The sequence below is a fragment of the Bidens hawaiensis genome, unplaced genomic scaffold (genome assembly GCF_021521415.1).
Source record: "Bidens hawaiensis isolate Kalapana, Puna unplaced genomic scaffold, B.hawaiensis_p1.1 tig00049642_1, whole genome shotgun sequence".
Lineage (NCBI taxonomy): Eukaryota > Viridiplantae > Streptophyta > Magnoliopsida > Asterales > Asteraceae > Bidens > Bidens hawaiensis.
Window position 1 is genome coordinate 3662 of NW_027498876.1, and position 12800 is coordinate 16461.

A 12800-nucleotide genomic window follows, 5' to 3' on the forward strand; every position below is an offset into this window, starting at 1 on the left:
CGATGTCTATACCCTAAGAACATAACTGATACTAACCGAATTCGCGTTGACTCATCATCGTAACACTCAGGTTTTACCAACGCTAGAGTTTTATCAATTGCCCCGGCGCAACGCGCCGGGTAGAAGAACTAGTTTGAAATAATTAGGTTTGCAACGAGCCGAGCAGCTGGCGAGCTATTTGAAATCATTTGTGAAAAAGCATAATTAAACCGAATTTAAACGAGTCCGAGCCTAAAAATAAGCTCATTTAGACAATGATCTCGAGCCTGAGCTTCACTTATCAAGCTCGAACCAGCTCGCAAGGTTACACGAGCTTATTACTTATATAATTTTTCTAATATATATATATATATGGTATATTTTTTTCAATATTACGAAAAAAATAACTAAATAATATAATGTATGTTGTACATGAATGATAATTGGAAAAATATGTATGCAAAAAATTATAAATATATAAAAGTTAATTAATAAATAGTAAACGAGTCGGCTCGGCTCAAGCTTAAAAAACTACTCACAAATTGAGCTCCAGGTTTAGAAATATAGAGATAGAAACAAGCCAAGTTTAAACTCGAGCTCAGTGTAGATTAAACAAGCCAACCCTAGCCCCAATAACGTTAATTTGAAGTACTCAATATTAAAGGTGCACAAATCGGTTTAAAACTCAAAACTGGTTTGGGTTGAAACCGGTTCGGTTTGGTCAACCAAAGTCAAAACCGATTTATGATCGGTTTCAGCTTGGGTTGAAACCGGTTTCTTGACTACGTTACAGTCGTTTTCGGTTCGGGTTTTGATTCGTTTCGGTTTGGGCTTTGACCAGATTTTTCCTGTTTTGGTTCGGCTACCAGGCTTGGAACCGGTTTTGGTGGAGAAAATTACAAACTGGTAAAAAAAAAGTTCCGAACCGGTTTCTACATAATTGGTTTCAAACCGGCTCTTCTTCGATTCGAGTTTTAGATCAGATTAGTTAACCAGTTTATTTGTACACCACTACTCAATATTAGAGGTGCACAAACCGGTTTAAAACTCAAAACCGGTTTGGCTTGAAACCGGTTTTGTTTGGTCAACAAATGTCAAAACCGGTTTATGATCGGTTTCACTTCGGGTTGAAACTGGTTTTTTGACCAAGTAACGATCGGTTTCGGTTCGATTAACCGGCTTGAAACCAGTTTTGATGAAAAAAATTACAAGCCTATTTCAAACCCACCGTTACCGATTCAGTTTCAATTCCATTTTTAAATCAATTCAGTTAACCGATTTATTTGCCCACCAGTTATTATTATGTCATCCGTCCATCCATCAAAGCAAGCACCTGGATAAACCCAACCCTCCCAATTGTCTCGTATATGACGTGGCAAAATAAACTCATTTAAAATCCGTATTTCAAGTCTGATACCCCTCGCGCTCACATCACATCACATTATACGCTCCGATTCTCTCAAAGCCAACTCAAATTAGCTTCAATTTACCCCTAATTTACGTAAGCTTTCGTTGAATTTGCACATCATTTGCTCAATTAAGTTATTGATTACATAAATTGCTTGTTCGTTACTGTTGCGAGTGATTAATTGGACCGTACGAGTTGCATTGTTCACCTAGGGTTTGTAATTGTTATGCTTTTGTGTAGTTTTTGTTTGATTACTCTGCGTGTTTAGTTTTTGTTTCGCGTGTTAGTCCGTGAGTGTAATTCGAATCAGGTATGTTGATTTTAGGTTCAATTAAGTTATTAATTAGACCGTACGAGTTGCGTTGTTTACCTAGGGTTTGTAATTGTTATGAATTAGGTGGATATATGAAGTTTTATTGTGAATTAAGTGACTGTAGTTGGATTCGGTTATGCCGAGTTTAGGTTTGATATGATATGCGAAGGTTTTTGTGTGAGTGCGTTTGTGCATGTTGAGTAATAGAGCTGAAAACCTAAGTGAGGCTAATTTACGTAAGGATTTGGTGATTTTACATGTTATTTGTTCAATTAAGTTATTGATTACATTAATTGCTTGTTCGTTGCTGTTGCGAGTGATTAATTGGACCGTACGAGTTGCATTGTTCACCTAGGGTTTGTAATTGTTATAAATTATGAGGATACTCGAAGTTAATTGACGAGTTGCATGTTATTTGTTCAATTAAGTTATTGATTATATCAATTGCTTGTTCGTTACTGTTGCGAGTGATTAATTGGACCGTACGAGTTGCATTGTTTACCTAGGGTTTGTAACTATTGTGAATTAGGTGGATATATGAAGTTTTGTTGTGAATTAATTTCTACACATTCTTAATTTGTGTTTTGTGTGTTAGTCGGTGAGTGTAATTCAGTAATTCACTAATTAGAATCAAATATGTTGATTTTAGGTTTAATATGATATGCGAGTTAGGTTTTGATGTGAGTGAATTTGTGCATGTTAAGTAATTCGTACAGCTTAGGTTATTTTACGTGCTGTTTGTTTAATTAAGTTGTTGATTACATCAATTGTTTGCTTGCTACTGTTGTGAGTGATTAGTTGGATCGTATGAATTGCATTGTTTACCTAGGGTTTGTAATTGTTATGAATTAGGTGGATATATGAAGTTTTATTGTGAATTAATTGCTACGTGTTCTTAATTTGTGTTTTGTGTGTTAGTCGGTGAGTGTAATTCAGTAATTCACTAATTAGAATCAGATATGTTGATTTTAGGTTTAATATGATATGCGAGTTAGGTTTTGATGTGAGTGAATTTGTGCATGTTAAGTAATTCGTACAGCTTAGGTTATTTTACGTGCAGTTTGTTTAATTAAGTTGTTGATTACATCAATTGTTTGCTTGCTACTGTTGTGAGTGATTAGTTGGACCGTATGAATTGCATTGTTTACCTAGGGTTTGTAATTGTTATGAGTTAGGTGGATATATGAAGTTTTATTGTGAATTAATTGCTACGTGTTCTTAATTTGTGTTTTGTGTGTTAGTCGGTGAGTGTAATTCAGTAATTCACTAATTAGAATCAGATATGTTGATTTTAGGTTTAATATGATATGCGAGTTAGGTTTTGATGTGAGTGAATTTGTGCATGTTAAGTAATTCGTACAGCTTAGGTTATTTTACGTGCTGTTTGTTTAATTAAGTTGTTGATTACATCAATTGTTTGCTTGCTACTGTTGTGAGTGATTAGTTGGACCGTATGAATTGCATTGTTTACCTAGGGTTTGTAATTGTTATGAGTTAGGTGGATATATGAAGTTTTATTGTGAATTAATTGCTACGTGTTCTTAATTTGTGTTTTGTGTGTTTGTCGGTGAGTGTAATTCAGTAATTCACTAATTAGAATCAGATATGTTGATTTTAGGTTTAATATAATATGCGAGTTAGGTTTTGATGTGAGTGAATTTGTGCATGTTAAGTAATTCGTACAGCTTAGGTTATTTTACGTGCTGTTTGTTTAATTAAGTTGTTGATTACATCAATTGTTTGCTTGCTACTGTTGTGAGTGATTAGTTGGACTGTATGAATTGCATTGTTTACCTAGGGTTTGTAATTGTTATGAATTAGGTGGATATATGAAGTTTTATTGTGAATTAATTGCTACGTGTTCTTAATTTGTGTTTTGTGTGTTAGTCGGTGAGTGTAATTTAGTAATTCACTAATTAGAATCAGATATGTTGATTTTAGGTTTAATATGATATGCGAGTTAGGTTTTGATGTAAGTGAATTTGTGCATGTTAAGTAATTCGTACAGCTTAGGTTATTTTACGTGCTGTTTGTTTAATTAAGTTGTTGATTACATCAATTGTTTGCTTGCTACTGTTGTGAGTGATTAGTTGGACAGTATGAATTGCATTGTTTACATAGGGTTTGTAATTGTTATGAATTAGGTGGATATATGAAGTTTTATTGTGAATTAATTGCTACGTGTTCTTAATTTGTGTTTTGTGTGTTAGTCGGTGAGTGTAATTCAGTAATTCACTAATTAGAATCAGATATGTTGATTTTAGGTTTAATATGATATGCGAGTTAGGTTTCGATGTGAGTGAATTTGTGCATGTTAAGTAATTCGTACAGCTTAGGTTATTTTACATGCTGTTTGTTTAATTAAGTTAGTGATTACATCAATTGTTTGCTTGCTACTGTTGTGAGTGATTAGTTGGACAGTATGAATTGCATTGTTTACCTAGGGTTTGTAATTTTTGTGAATTATGTGACATTCGAAGTTTTAGTTTGAACTTTGAATTGATTGATCTGCGTACTTAATTTTTGTTTCGTTGTTGGTCGGTGAGCATAATTCACTAATTTGAATCAGATGTGCCGATTTTAGGTTTGGAATGATATGCGAATTAGGTTTTTGTGTGAGTGCATTTGTGCATGTTAAGTAATAGAGCTGAAAACCTAAGTGAGGTTAATTGAACATAATAACAATGTACTTCAAGCTTTTATACAGCTTAGGTTTTATAAATATTTTTTTTTCTTTATGGCAGTCTATTTATGAAGCTTTTTATTATACAATCATAGCAAAGTGTTTTTACCAAAATGTTGTCATGGTTGGTATATAAATTGAAACTAGGTTTCCTTTTTTGTGTAATTTCTTAGTTGATTGGTAAAAACGTGTGAAAGCACGTTGATACTTCGCAAATAAGGCCGGATGTAGTTGTATGCCATAGTGTATGACTGTATGTGTAACTGTGTAAGGTTTGTTGGTAATTGGCTTAAAGATGTTGTCTATAAGAGTGTTATGGTGCTTATATGTGGTTGATTTCTGTCTTTCTGATGTTCGGTTGGTTTTAGTTTGATATTTTCAGTTATGGGCGATGAAAACATGGTCGAGGCCGATGGATAATGGAACCAAGTCCCCGGTTAAATCTGGCAATGGTGGGAAGAAGCAGGGATCTGAGGAGATGTGTGATAAAACTGAGGATAAACCTGGAGAAGTCAAAGACGACAACAAAAAAACTGAGGAAGTCATAGATGAGAATAATAAAACTGAAGAAGTCATAGGTGACGATAATAAAACTGAAGAAAAAGGTAACAATAAAAAAAATGAAGAAAAAGATGACAATAAAATAACTGAAGAAGTCAAAGATGGCAATAAAAAAACTGAAGAAGACAAAGTTGACAATAAAGAAGAGAATGAGGTAACTGATAGCAAGGAAGACGAAAAAGATGAAAGGAAAGAAGAAGCCAAGAGTGATGCAATGGAAGTTGATGACGCGGGAGACGCAGATGAGCAACATGATGATAAAGTTGCTGAAAGTGCTGATTCAGAAGAGGCGGGATCAAAAAAGCATGCAACAAAGAAGAGTGGTGGAGAAAAAAGCAAAAACAAGAAGACAACTGATGAGAAAAAGAAGAATGATGAGCTTAAGACTCCTGTTGCTCCAATTATTGATCGACCGGTAAGGGAGCGGAAATCTGTAGAAAGATTGGTTGCAATTTTTGAGCTGGACGCCGCCAAGGAATTTCAAGTTGAGAAGGTGGTATTAAGGAACTTTTAAGATTTTGTTTGTCGTTTACATCTTAAATTGTAGAAGCACGCTGTTTCCTTTTTGACTAACATACATGTTATAATGCCATGCAGGGACGTGGCACGGCTTTGAAAGATATCCCCAACGGTAAAGTTCTAAATGTGTTAATGTCTTTTCCCTTTGATGCTGACGTTGCATTATTTGATTAACTTTTGCTTCTGACAGTTAGTTTGGTTTGCAATAATTGTAAGGGATTAATTAAAGCATAACCCTTAGTGATATGGGTAACAATGGACATATGCCATATGGCTATTTTTGTCTAAAAAGGAGTGCTCCACAACAAATTTAAGGTTACTATTCTATGAAGTTATCCCTATTGTAAACTATATGTTTACATAGTTGATTAAAATTAACCATGCTATGGTTCCCTTGAGGGTTATGCTTAGCATTTTCCACATTTTAATTTAACAATTTGTGATACCCTTTTTTGTACATTATTATATATTATTTGGTAAAGATTAGTCAACCTGTTGAAAAGAGGAAACACCTTTCATAATCTAGGAAATTTTTTTGGATCTTCACTCACTTGTGATTAGTATATTGATGTCATACATGCAATTATTATTAAAATATAAGTTTTTCATCTTTCCTTTTTATTATTTCTGAAGTTTTGGTGCTGCGTTCGCTTTAACTTTAGTTATGTAGGTCATCCTTTTGTGTTACCTTAACACAAAAGGATGACTTGACACTGTTATTGTTTCTGAAGTTTTAGATGATAGCGCATTGCACACAAAATAAGTAACAAAATCAGCATTGTAATTGGTAAAGAATTCTGGTCTTTTGTTACTTATTTTGTGTGCAATGCGCTATCATCTAATTATTATTTTATTGTTGTCTTCTGTTAAACAATAGCATTTAGCAGTCGCCTGCCTGGGAAAAAGTTGGAAAAAAATCACGAACCATCACATCATTTATATTTATTCCTCATGAAGATATAGCATATATGGTAGATCTTATTTTACCAAGTGTAGAGTGGTAGAGTTTTAACCATTAACTTGTCAAACTTTGAAAAAGGAAGACTTCGTGTGTTAAGTTCCATCTCTGATCAAATTGGGTACTTATTTGTTCTGCGAAAAAGATAGCAGTGATTTTGTTAACATTTCTAGTTAGCTTGAAGTTTTCTCTGTCGTTTTTGGAGATTGAAGGTTTTTTTTATTTAACCTTTTTCCCATTTATGGCTCTAAAGCGTGTTCTACTTTTCAGTCGCTTTCAAGTTATCCAAGAAGAAGGTGGCTGATGAGACACTTAAGCTGCTCCATACTATCTTATTTGTAAAGAGAGGAAAGGTAACTGAGCTTCAATTTATGTGTATGCATATCTGCTTTCTCAAAATAAAGTTAGCATTTTTGTGTATAAAGTGTGTTCACTAGGCATATTCTCAAAATGGAAGGCACTCTTGTGTTGTGTTGTGACTGTTTCTACCTCGTTCGACCTATTTGCTACTTATTTGAATCCGTTGGTACAGACCTAACAGCATCGATGATGAACTATCATCAAACAACTTCGGCTAAAGGTTCTGCAAACCTTTTTGGTTTAATGGACTCAATCTAGATTTAAGATTCTGTTATCATGCGTCATTAGAGTTTCTAGATGTAATGGCTCTTCATTTTCTTCACACTGGAAAATTTCTTCACATATTATTTCTCCTTTGACCGAGTGGTTATTGTGTTTGACTTGCAGGCTTTAGAAATCAAGAGTAATGTACTGCGGTTTTCTGGTTTTGTCTGGCATGAAAATGAGGTAAAAGTAACTTCTTGCTTTTGTCACCCTTGTGAAAAACATTTTCCTGCCTTGAATTTTAACTGGATAAGCGTAGGAGCACTACATGTCAAATAATGTGAGAAACACAAAACCTTTACTTGTCAAGATTCATATGTGCATGTAGATATACTATATTTAAGGTACATACTATGATGCTTAAATATGGTAAGAAATTTTATGATAGTGATAAAGGACTCACTGTAGATATGCAGTGTTTGTGCATTATGGAATGTAATTGATCAAAGGTGGAAAGATGGACTGGTTGTGTAACAGGTCAAAACGGGTCATTTTTGGCATGGTCTGCAATGTGTAGGGTTGGGTAGAACAGTTTTGCATGTAAAATCTAAATCTATATAAGTGAAATAGCATGTCAAGTTGTCAACTATCAGCTATGATTACAAAATCCTCTTTGCAAGTTTTGCAGCTCATTTCCTTTTAAGATGGTTTTTATATTTGACCTGTTTTGATGCATCAGAGATAAAGCATGACCCAAACCAGCCCATCCATTTATAAGCGAGTAAAAAATGGCGATTGTTGCATAATCATATTGGTTGTTGACTTGTTGCGAATGATTTATAACTTTTTTATATGTTATTCTTGTAGGAAAAACAAAAGGCTAAAGTGCATGAGAAGCTTGACAAGCTCAATAAGGAAAAGCTGCTTGAGTTCTGTGATCTGCTTGACATATCAATTACCAGAACCACATCAAAGAAGGTTTGTTTGATTCTTTTCTTATCCTAAGTATCTGCAGTAAAGTTTTCATAATAATAGTTGCCTGTTGATTTCGATTTTGTGGTAAAACCAGCGTGACATAATTTTTATTTTATTTTTTTGCATGCAGGAAGATGTCATTGCAAAACTAATAGATTTTTTGTTGGCTCCACATGCCACAACTAGTGAGCTGCTCGCAGAGAAAGAACAGGTCCGTCATTTCAGCAATTCAGCCTTAACTCCAAAAGTTGTTTGCATACCATTTTTCATCTCTTAGGCCGTCTCCACTGTATGCACCAAAAATACTAAACTGGTGTATAGAGTAAATTACCTGGTGTAAAAGAATATGATTATAAATTTTGGTGCATTCATTGGAGCTGAAATGAATTTGGTGTAAGCATATTTAAAAAATATTGCTCTTTCTATGCTAAATAGTGTAAATATTTAGTGTATTCATTGGAAATGCTCTTATATAAAGCATGTTCTTCAGTCAAGCAAAGGCAGCAAACGCAAGAGGGTGAACAAAAAAAGCGCATCAACTCCTGAGGCTACACCTTCAAAAGACTCTTCAAGGGTACATTCTCTTATTTGTAAATGGTTATCTTGAAAAAAATTCCGCTTTTATTGAAGTGGCACTATGATCTGTTGGTTTTATTTTGTGAAAAAACTGCATACTGGTCACCTATGTACTTTTACTTTTTAAGTGGTTAAATCACTAAACAGTACCGCAAAATCTGTACTTTTAAGTTGACAAAAAAATGGAGGACTGAATCAGTCATGCAAATATTTGAGGACATAACTGCTTTTTCATTGACAGTATGCAGGGTTTTACACCCTGTTTATGCCTTTACATTGAAAGTTTATAGCGATCTTGTGTATGTTTTTACGAAAGCAGAAAAGTAAACGTGCATATAAAGAACAAAAGGGAACTTCTGAGACCGAAGACTCAGAAGAAGAACATGAGGATGAAGATGATGAGCATCAGAACGAGAATGGCGGGTCTGCAAAATCTCAAAGTGAAGAACACGCGTCTGATCCTGAATCCATAGATGAAGAAGAAGAAGAAAACAGTAAGAAGCGCAAACGGGATTCTAAAACATCTTCTTCCAAGACGGAATCAGCTTCAAAAACCAAATCCAAAAAAGCACCACCACCAAAGAAATCTAATGCTCAAAAGAAAACTCCAACCACAGTTGAGTCAAAATCCAAGGATGAAAGTGAAAGTCAACCTCCCACAAAGACTTTTTCCAAGAAGAAAAAAAGATCCGGTGGTTGATGACAAGACTTTAACTTCCAAAAAATCTGCTTCCAAAGAAAAAACTGGTAAATTTAGTTGCTTTGTTAAAGTTACCTTTTTAAAGTTACGAATATTTGTAAAATGCCAAAGTATATGTCATGTGACATATTTATATTAAATCAGGCGTAGATTTGAAATTTAACTTGCAATTTATTACCACATTTGGCAACCGATCTCATTGCAAGTGAAACCACATGTAAATTGTTGCTTGTCAATGTGGCACTGGTTATTGCATAGCCAGTTAGCCACGCAAGCCGCAACGTCAGATTCCAGATTCCACATATTCAAAAGACGTTTATGTGGAAAATAATAAGAAAATACATCTGTTTACAAGTTAAAAACAATTATCTTTTTTTAAAGTTATATTTAAAAACACTTGTTAAATGTCACATCATCTGTCCCGTGTCATGTGGTGCATACATATATATTAGGTGCAAAGCTGAAATCCAGCTACAATTTATTACTGATTCTAGCAACCAACCTCATTGCATGTGATATATACCATTTATACCTTTTACTTGGTTTTTATAAAGCGAAAAAAGCTGTGAAAGAAAAGGATACACCAAAAGAGGCAAAGCCGCAGCCTGGTGACGATGAACTTAGGTCTGCAATACATGAGACCCTTAAAGAAGCTGATTTCAATACGGTGAGAATCTCCTACGTTAATTCATTGAAAGAAATTTGACTTTCATTTTAGTACTTTAAAACTAACTAGCAATGTCTTTATTTTGCAGGCAACCTTTCTCGACATTCTCAAACTGCTTAGTAAGCACTCTATACTCTTCATTTGGAACATTACAGTTTTGCGTTTTCGACCCATTTTGCAAATAGGTTGATTTGTGCGGTGTTTTTTATCTTTAACAGTCAAATGTGTTAAGCTAAAGGATTTGCTTAGATTCATAAAAAATTTAAATGTTTTTTAATAAGTAAGTTATAATTATAATCATTTACCCACATTTCAAATTTAAATAGCCAACATTTACACATTTTGACGTCAGTCTGTTTTAACATCAGTTTACATTGGCAGATTTTGTGCATCGGAGATCTTACTTGTAGCTTTTTTAGGTTGTACATAGAGGTTTTTTATATAATTAAGTATATTAAAGCACGTATAGGGTTGTTTGTATTTAAATTTTGGGTATGCGATGATAGAAACCTTAAGAATTATAAAGAAAGTTGCATAAAATTATAAATACCGTACACCCATATTTACATTTGACTATAATGCCCCTACAGTACTAAGTAGTTTGACCACTCGGTTTTTTACATTTGACTTTTTATTTCAGATAAGCAATTCGATACCGATCTCACGCCAAGAAAGGTGTCCTTAAAATGCATGGTGAAGGAAGAACTTACAAAAATAGCCGATGAAGATGAAACCGGAAAAGAAGCATCAGCGTAGTCAGTCAGTCATGCTGAAGATTACTGACACCAGAGCGTAATTGGTATTTTCTATCAATCCTTTCGTTTTTTGCCAGCATGCTGTGTCGGGTCTCTTTTAACTATGTGTAATCTATTGTTAGGTAAACAAGTTTGTTTTTAGTTCACTAAAATTCTGTTAAGAGGTAGGAGTAGTTGTTGCTTAAGTTATTTTGTATGCATGAATATAAATTTTAGGCTTTTTATGGACTTTTTGTATTTTCACTTAAGTGTGTATGCGCTGTTTTTGGCTTTTTTTTTATGTGGACGTGTATATTTATGGTTTCCATGTGGCCATGTGGATGTGTGTATAGCCGTACCGGTAAGTCTCACCCATAGTGAAGCTATTGTTAGTGTCTTAGGACTTAGGAGGGTGAGGGTGAGGGTGAGATGTAGACAAACCTTACCTCTTTCCTTAAGGAATGTGCATATATTTGTATATTAATGGTGTGTATATTGGTCTCTTATTATGGTATTATCTCCCACATCCTCACAACAGCCCTCTTTATTTTCACTGAACCGCAAAATGAGTTCCTTTCAAACCGTCAACTAGCCGTGCCACTACCGTTCTCCACATACTGAACCGTCCTCGCTTAGCATTGCCAGCAATTATATAGAGTGGCGTTAAGCCATGACCAAAAAGATATTAATGTTTGTTAGTTAAAAAAAGGATGTTATAGTTTCTAGTGTCTCGGTTACTGGCGTTGATTGTAAATGGGTTTACAAAAAGTGAGACATCAACACTTTCAGTGACCACAAAGCTTGATTTGTTGCCGACTGCTTTCAATTGATTTTCATATGAGGCGGTAAGCGGCGGTGGAAACTAGGTCGACAGAGGTGACCGGTGGCTGTGGTATGTGGCTTTATGTATTTTTTACATATTTTAAAAAAAATACCAAGTGGTTTTTTGGTTATAGTTCACCCAAGGGTATTGGTATTTTGGTCTTTTGATAGAAAGATAACAAAAATTTTGGATGAGGTTAATAGGCTGAAGTTTATTGATACGAAAACCAAGCTATTGGACTAAAATCGTTAGAAAAAAGCGCTGACTAATGATATCTTGATTGTTAAATGATGTCGCGCTCTTTAGGTCCGAGCCTTTGATGGTTTGAACTAGAGGTGGCAATATGAGTGGGTTGGATTGGATTTGGGTGATGGGTTAAAATGGGTTTGGGTCAGGATGGATTTTTAAAATAGAGGGTTAGGACGGGTATGGGTCGAGATGGGTAAAGTTAATCCATCTTGACCCAAGTAAAGGTTGAAATGCAATGGGTTTTAAAAACCCCTCAAAAAATTTAATGAAATATAAATTAAAAACGCAAAAACTAAAATAACTAAATGTCTCCCCCCCCGGTCGTCCTCGTTCATAAAAAAAAAAAACTCGGTTTCGTCTCGGCTCAGGTTTGGTTTTTTGCGGTTCATTTTTGCTTTTTTACGTTTCGTATCTATTCGGTTTCAATGTTTTCGGTTTTTGTTCGGTTTTGATTTCTCGGTTTTATTCGGTTTAGGATGGGTATGGGTCAAGATGGGTAAAGTTAACCCATCTTGAACTAGACAAATGCTAAAATATAAAGGGTTTCAAAATCCCTCAAAAAAATTAATAAAAAAATAATAATTAAAAATATAAATCGAAAACGCAAAAAGTAAAACAACTAAAATGTTTCTCCCATCTTCCTCATAAAAAAAAAAAATCGGTTTCGTCTCGGCTCAAGTTCGGTTTTTTTCGGTTTCTTTTTTAGCTTCGGTTTTGCTTTTTTTCATTTTGGTCAGTTTCGGTATATGTTCAGTTTCAATGGTTTCGGTTTTGATTTCTCGGTTTCTATTCGGTTGCTTGGTTTTTGTTTGAAATAAAATTGAATAAAGCTTGTTTTAGTTCATTCTAACCTATAAACAAACTCATTCTAACCTATAACCAAAAGTCACTAGCATCTATCCAACCAATCCTGACCTTCTTGCAAAATTCTTTTGATCCATCCTGACTCATCTCAATTTTAAAAATTATCCAAATTGACCCAAAACAACCCATTTGGGTTTATTTTGCCACCCTTAGATTGAACCCCATTGTGAACCATGAAGTAGAATTATGAGTAAATTCGATTTGAGCGTGCGTTGTTTTAAAAAAAA

The 12800-nt window shown here is 34.4% G+C and overlaps 1 pseudogene; it reads left to right on the forward strand.

Annotated features, from left to right (window-relative positions):
- Window positions 1-4795: 4795 nt before the first annotated feature.
- On the forward strand, window positions 4796-10664 carry LOC143598106 (uncharacterized; annotated as a pseudogene).
- Window positions 10665-12800: the final 2136 nt, after the last annotated feature.